This window comes from Myotis lucifugus, unplaced genomic scaffold (genome assembly GCF_000147115.1).
Source record: "Myotis lucifugus unplaced genomic scaffold, Myoluc2.0 scaffold_2, whole genome shotgun sequence".
Lineage (NCBI taxonomy): Eukaryota > Metazoa > Chordata > Mammalia > Chiroptera > Vespertilionidae > Myotis > Myotis lucifugus.
Window position 1 is genome coordinate 8449742 of NW_005871050.1, and position 6340 is coordinate 8456081.

The 6340-nt window shown below is 39.2% G+C and overlaps 1 protein-coding gene across 4 annotated transcripts in view; it reads left to right on the plus strand.

Annotated features, from left to right (window-relative positions):
- Nucleotides 1-6340, plus strand: part of ENOX2 (ecto-NOX disulfide-thiol exchanger 2) — a 292266-nt gene that overhangs the window by 267472 nt on the left and 18454 nt on the right. The gene's annotated exons all lie outside the window — the stretch shown is intronic.

Below are 6340 nucleotides of genomic sequence, written 5' to 3' on the forward strand. Positions count from 1 at the left end.
GCACTTGCATATCGAAGTCAGCAGTTCTATAGCCACTTGAGTGATCCTAGAATCTTCACTCCATGAGCAGAAAATCTTAAGGAGAGAAAACCACCAAGACAGGCTTTTTTAAAGGCATTCATTGGCTGTTACATCTGAATTTCCTCTATTTAGGCCATATGTTATATCCCTAACCATATAAACCTACATATACATTGAATACATCCTTTGTATTAAATGAATACTTAGAATTTTCTGAACAGTTAACACATACTAATTACTGCAAACACATACTATAAACGTATAACCAAGATAAACAAAATAATTGATTTAATGATAATGGAGCTATTCAAATTATTTAAGTACTTAGGATGTTTTAGAGGTGATTAATTTTTTATTTGTAGGATTGTCTCCACCTAAGAATCCTGTAGTATTGTATATAGTGTTAATCCAGTGTTACCCTTAAATGTATACAACCATAAGTTTGAGCATCCACTTGATAAATTGCTGAGTTTGAGGAGTCATTAGCGGAGGAGAGTGGTGTATGGGAGATTCAGACTGAATGCACTTACTAGGGTTATATAATTGCATTTTATTCTGTATCTCTTTTGAGTTAAAAGCTGTATTGGCTACTGCACAGAATCTTATTCATTTAGAGACAAGAAACTCCCTGACAGATCATCTTATAGCTATTTTCTTTCCTGTTCCACATGCCAGGATGTTTTGTCAAATAAAGCTATCTACAATAGACTTAATGGGCCTTACCAAATAGCTTTTCTCCCAGAAGGTTTCAATTCATTTTAATTCCAGGACTTTGCGCATTTTTCTCCCCCTAGATCGTATCTAATTTTGTTATCTTGCTTCTGTAGTATTCAACTACAGAATTCCTGTTCACTATGAGCTAGTAAGCAGGTCCTCAGTTTTTATCTAAATCAGTTACATTGTAGTTATCACTTGGTTCCAATTAAAAGCTTAAGCAACTAGATCTCCAAGTTGATTTTTTCCCCTCTCTCCATGCTACCAAAGTTGAATTCCAGGAGTCTATAACCTGTTTCTGGTTAAATTTTACTTCCCAGAGAAACTAAGAGTCAAAGCTAGCCTAGCAGTCTCAGTTACATTTCCTTGGAGTGCCACAGAATTTCTGTTCTTCAAGGTACTCTATACTCGCCAGGCCATATTTGTGATACACTACTGGAAATACCCTTGCAATAAAAGAAAGGACTTCTGTGTTCAAAGGTTGAAAAGGTTGAAGAGGAAAAGTCAAATCAAAGCAAATCATCGTAGTATGAAACTATTTCATTCTATTGTTAGCCATGATGGAAAGTACATGGACCCAGTAAATATAACAACAACTGTTTCCTTTCAATATCTATCTTCTGCCTTGTTCACTAGTGGTTCTCAGATTTGGTACATATAAGAATCATTGGATTTCTTTTAAAAATTTCCATTTCTGGGCTGCAGAATCTGATTCAATAGGTCTGTAATAGGGCTTGGTAATCTGCATTTTACCAGGCATCCTAAATGATTTGTTTCTCAACCTGTGGGTCGCGACCATCGGAAAACACATATAGCATATCAGATATTTACATTATGATTCATAACAGTAGCAAAATTACAGTTATGAAGTAGCAACGAAAATAATTTTATGGTTGGGGGTCACCACAACATGAGGAACTGTATTAAAGGGTCGCGGCATTAGGAAGGTTGAGAACCACTGATTTAGATGCTAGTGGTCCAGAGAGCACATCTGGCAATCATTGACTTAGACTAATTCTCCTTTGTTCTAGCCAAGTTTTCTCTTCCCTTGGTATCCAGTCTCCTTCCTTCTGTCCTCAAACCTCCCATTATTCCCACTTAAGGAGTTTTATCAATTAATTAACAAGTATTATATCTTATAAACTGATAGAGATATAATATATGTAAATCCACATAAAATATAAAAAATATCACTTGGTGCTAACCTGATTACAAGAGATTATTAGCATGGGTCACAGTATTCACAGTCAGTGAAAGTTGATCAGGGCCTTGAAAGATGAATAGGTTTCAATAAGAGGAAGAAAAGTAAGAAAGCATCTGGATTTAGAGAGGGAAAAGGAGAAGGAGCATGGATCAGAGAGAAATAAGGATGATGTATATAGAGGAATAAAAGATTGAGTGGATAAGATGGGTCCAGATTATGGGGGACCATGAATGTCAAGCTGAGATTTAGCATAGTGGGTAATATGGCACTATAAGCATGTCTCAATAATGGCACTAGTATGATAAAAGCAACATGAATTATATAATTTAGAAGATAATTTTGGATTAAGAGAGACCAGCCAGAGACTTTTATAGGAATTGAGATATGACGTGATGAAGGTTGGGACAAGAGTGAAGGCAACAGAAACTTGTTTTAAAAATGGTAGAAGAAAAGGAAACAATAGAAAATATGAATTAAAGATGCTAGGAGTCATTTGGGGGAAATAAATGAAAGTCTTTGGTGCCAGATTGGATATAGATGAAGAAAAAGAAAGAACCAAGAATGAATCTAGGTTTTCTATTCTGGGAAATTGGAAGCTTGGTAGTTGCATTAGTTCACTAAAACTGTTATAATAAAGTATCACAAATAGAGTGGTTGAAACAACAGGAATTTATTTTCTCAGTTAGTTCTGGAGGCTAGAAATCTGAGATCAAGGTGTCAGCAGAGTTGGTTTCTTTTGAGAGCTGTGAGAATCTGCCCCATGCCTCTCTCCTAGCTTCTGGAGGTTTGCTGGCAATCATTGGCCTTCTGTGAAATCAGGGTTGAAGAAAGTAGGAGCAGAAAATGGTAATACATAGATGTTGGCTGAATGTGAGTGAGTGTGAAAGACAAATGAGAAAGAAGAGCAAAGGGCTGAATACAGAACTTTGGGGGCTATCCCCAGTAAAGTAAAAGAAAAGGAAGAAGTGAAAGACCCATGAGCAAGGACCACTTTGAGTCTGTATTGACCAGGAATGCCCAGCTCTGCAACTTCCTATGAGTCTTCTGCAGCCCAGGATAAGAAGCAGAGAAACTTGAGTCAAGTAACCATGAGTTAAGTTAGATAATGGTAAACTGTGCCAAAGGTTTTCATGGAGGGTGAAGAAATTTGCTGACTAGGGAATTTGCAGTGGAATCTGTTTAGACAGAAAGTAATTAATTGACTGGATGAAGTTGGCCAACTCCTAGAGATTAGAGGTTACAGTAAGGAAGAGAGTGGTGTCTTTGGGTGATGAGGGGCATTGAAATAATTCATAGATGACGATATTGTGTTGGAGATGGGACTTTAGAGATATCAGAGTAGAAACAGTGAGGTCCCAGGTAGATCCATGCTGATAGAAACCTGATCGGAGTAATGGCCTGCAGAGGTAAGAAAGCAAAGCATCATGAGGCAGGAAACTCACTTGAGATGTTATCTGAGCTGGCCTGTAGCCACTCCCAATGGATTATGCTCATATCATCTCCCTCTCCTTTCTTCACATCCTTTGTTCTTTTTGTCATTTTCTCTTTGTGCATCATTCCAGCTCAAATTTTTTGTGAACCTTTAGGGGAATGTGACCCATTTTTCCTTCTCTAATTTAGTAACAATTTTTTATTTTTATTTTTTTAATAATTTTTTTATTGCTTAAATTATTACAAAGAGTATTACATATGTCTCCTTTTTTTTTCCCCGCCCTTGACAATCCCCTGGCCTCCCCTACCCCCCAGTATCTTATGTCCATTGGTTATGCTTATATGCATGCATACAAGTCCTTTGGTTGATCTCTTACCCCCCCCCTCCAGCCCCCCCACCCTCCCCGGCCTTCCTGCTGTAGTTTAACAGTCTGTTTGAGGCAACTCTGCCTCTGTATCTATTATTGTTCAAGAGTTTATAATGGTCTCTATTATCCATGAATGAGTGAGATCATGTGGCATTTTTCCTTCATTGACTGGCTTATTTCACTTAGCATAATGCTCTCCAGTTCCATCCATGCTGTTAGTAACAATTTTTTAGTATCTCTTATATTCTGGCTTTGTAAAAGTCAACTCCCTGAATTTGCTTCCATTATTTTGTTTTGTTTTCTTTCTACCATTGAAGAAACTTATGCATGAATATTTTAATGGCACAAAATCCTTTTAGATTTTTTTGTTATAGAGAAACATGTCTGGGATTTTTACTCTAAGTGGCTCCTCTAAGAGAAGGAGTTTGCAACTGCCTTCATACTTATACATTTTCATGATGAACTGACAGCCTTCAGAACTGAGGAGAAATCCCCATAAAGTGGAACATTCTTCCCACATAAGACATAGTAAAAACGGATAACCCCAAAATTAATGATGGCAGGATATGGATTAATTCACTGTACTATGCTCTATAATATCAGAACTGATGGATTCACCTGCTCAAACATATTATTAAAAGGTAATATTGAACTTTTCAATGTTCTGGCAATGTACAAAGAACTCCAACTTCAGAAATGGGCCCAATTAATATTAAGTTTATAAAAGTGTTTACTTGGTGTCCTCATTAAAATTTTTAAAAGCCCTCATTTCAGAGAGTGGGGAATACATTTGTAAGTAGGGTCCCCTAGTAGCATTATAGGAGATCACATTTTCTTTTGCTTGGTGACAAGTCCAAACAGATTATTATCTACTCCTTCCTATAGGCAGGTCTTCATCTCTGCTCATCAACATGCCCCTTTCCCCAGGAGGGAAGCATCCGCTCCTCATTTTCTCAGAGAGAAATATATTTTCACATTTAAACTGGAGAATATGCCTCAAACTATTCTCCATATCTTTGCCCTTTTCCTTTCCATGTTTCTCCACATGAGTTGTGGGACTTGAGCATAATTACTGGCCTGCTGTACAAGAAGAAACAAAAGGAGGAAGATGAAATATTGCTATTTTGTATTGAACCGTGTGGCTTGCCAGAGGACAAACATGCAAACCAAAGCAAAAATAAGTAACTCCATCTGTAGCATTCACTTGATTTACAGAATAACTAACCTCTGCTATTCAGCAAAACTCCAGCTCAAGATGCTATACTTGGTACTGAACCAGCAAGCAAATCGAATATTTCTTTCCCTGTTTGGCAGTTAGTTAATGTCCCTTTTTCCATATAGTTTCCTATATACAGTCATTTTCACTTTTACCATCTTCTTTTGGTGTGATTGTTAGGAACATGCTGTCTGATGACAAGTATCCCCGCTGCTGGGAGAGATGACAAGGATAGCTATTATTTGGAGTGCTGTGAGTCCAAGTCTCTGTATAACAGCTTTATCTTCAAAGACAGAAAATCTGTGTGATCACAGCAGAAATTAAAACCAAACATCAATTGAATGTGTCATGCCATATGTCTTTTGTAATTTTTTAAACAAAAATTTAGTTTTAAAACAGGCATATCAGGATAATTTTGTGGCCATACACAGAAAACAAATATGGGCACTGAGAGCATGTCTCAACACTACCAGAAAATATTTCTCACCAGACCCTTCCTATTACATGGGCATTCTCTGCTTTGGACAGACAATCTGATCACATCATCCTATATCAGTACCTGATTGTTTTAGGAAGACCCTCTAGTTAAAGGCATTGAATTAAACCTAGCACCTCCCTAAGAGACAGCTTCCTTTTAGGAATGATGAATGTTTTACTCTCGAAATATGGCTTTCTTCTATATATTTAATCTTGGTAAACCACAACTTCTTTCCATTCGTGGTATAAAAGATGAGTCTTTGAAATCCCTTTAGAAAACTCTTGTTCCACCATTTATAACTAATAATCTTGAAGATTTGATTTTCATTACTTTCTTTTACTTTTTTCTACCCAAAGTCACTTCCCATAGGCAGCTGACAAAATCACCACCTTTGTCAAATTGCCTTTCAACATTCTTATACATTTAACTAGGGACCCAGTGCACGAATTCATGCACCTTGAAAGGAACTGTGGGCTGGAGGCTGCAGTGGGCACAGGGGCAGGTGTTGGCCCATCCTCCACTCCCCCGCCCAGCCCCTCCTACCGCAGCTCTGATCCCCTGTCTGCCAGCAGCCCCACTCCTGCTGCCGATGCTCCCCCACGCTGACGGCGCTGGGCCCCACTTGCGCCCACTGATGGCGTGAAGCCATTGGGGCTGGCGCCAGCAGTGGGTGCGAGCAGGGCCAGCACCGGCAGTGGGTGCGAGCGGTGGCTGCTGGCCCTGATCACCCCTCAGGAGCAGGGGGAGGTGGAGAAGCCATCAGGGTCAGTTGGGGCCAGCAGCTGCCGCTCGCACCCCCTGACGGCACTGAGCGATCGGGACCAGCGCCGGGCGCCAGCAGCGGATGTGAGCAGGGCTGACAGTGGCAGCAGGTGCAAGCAGCGTGTGGGAGCAAAGACTTTCAGTAC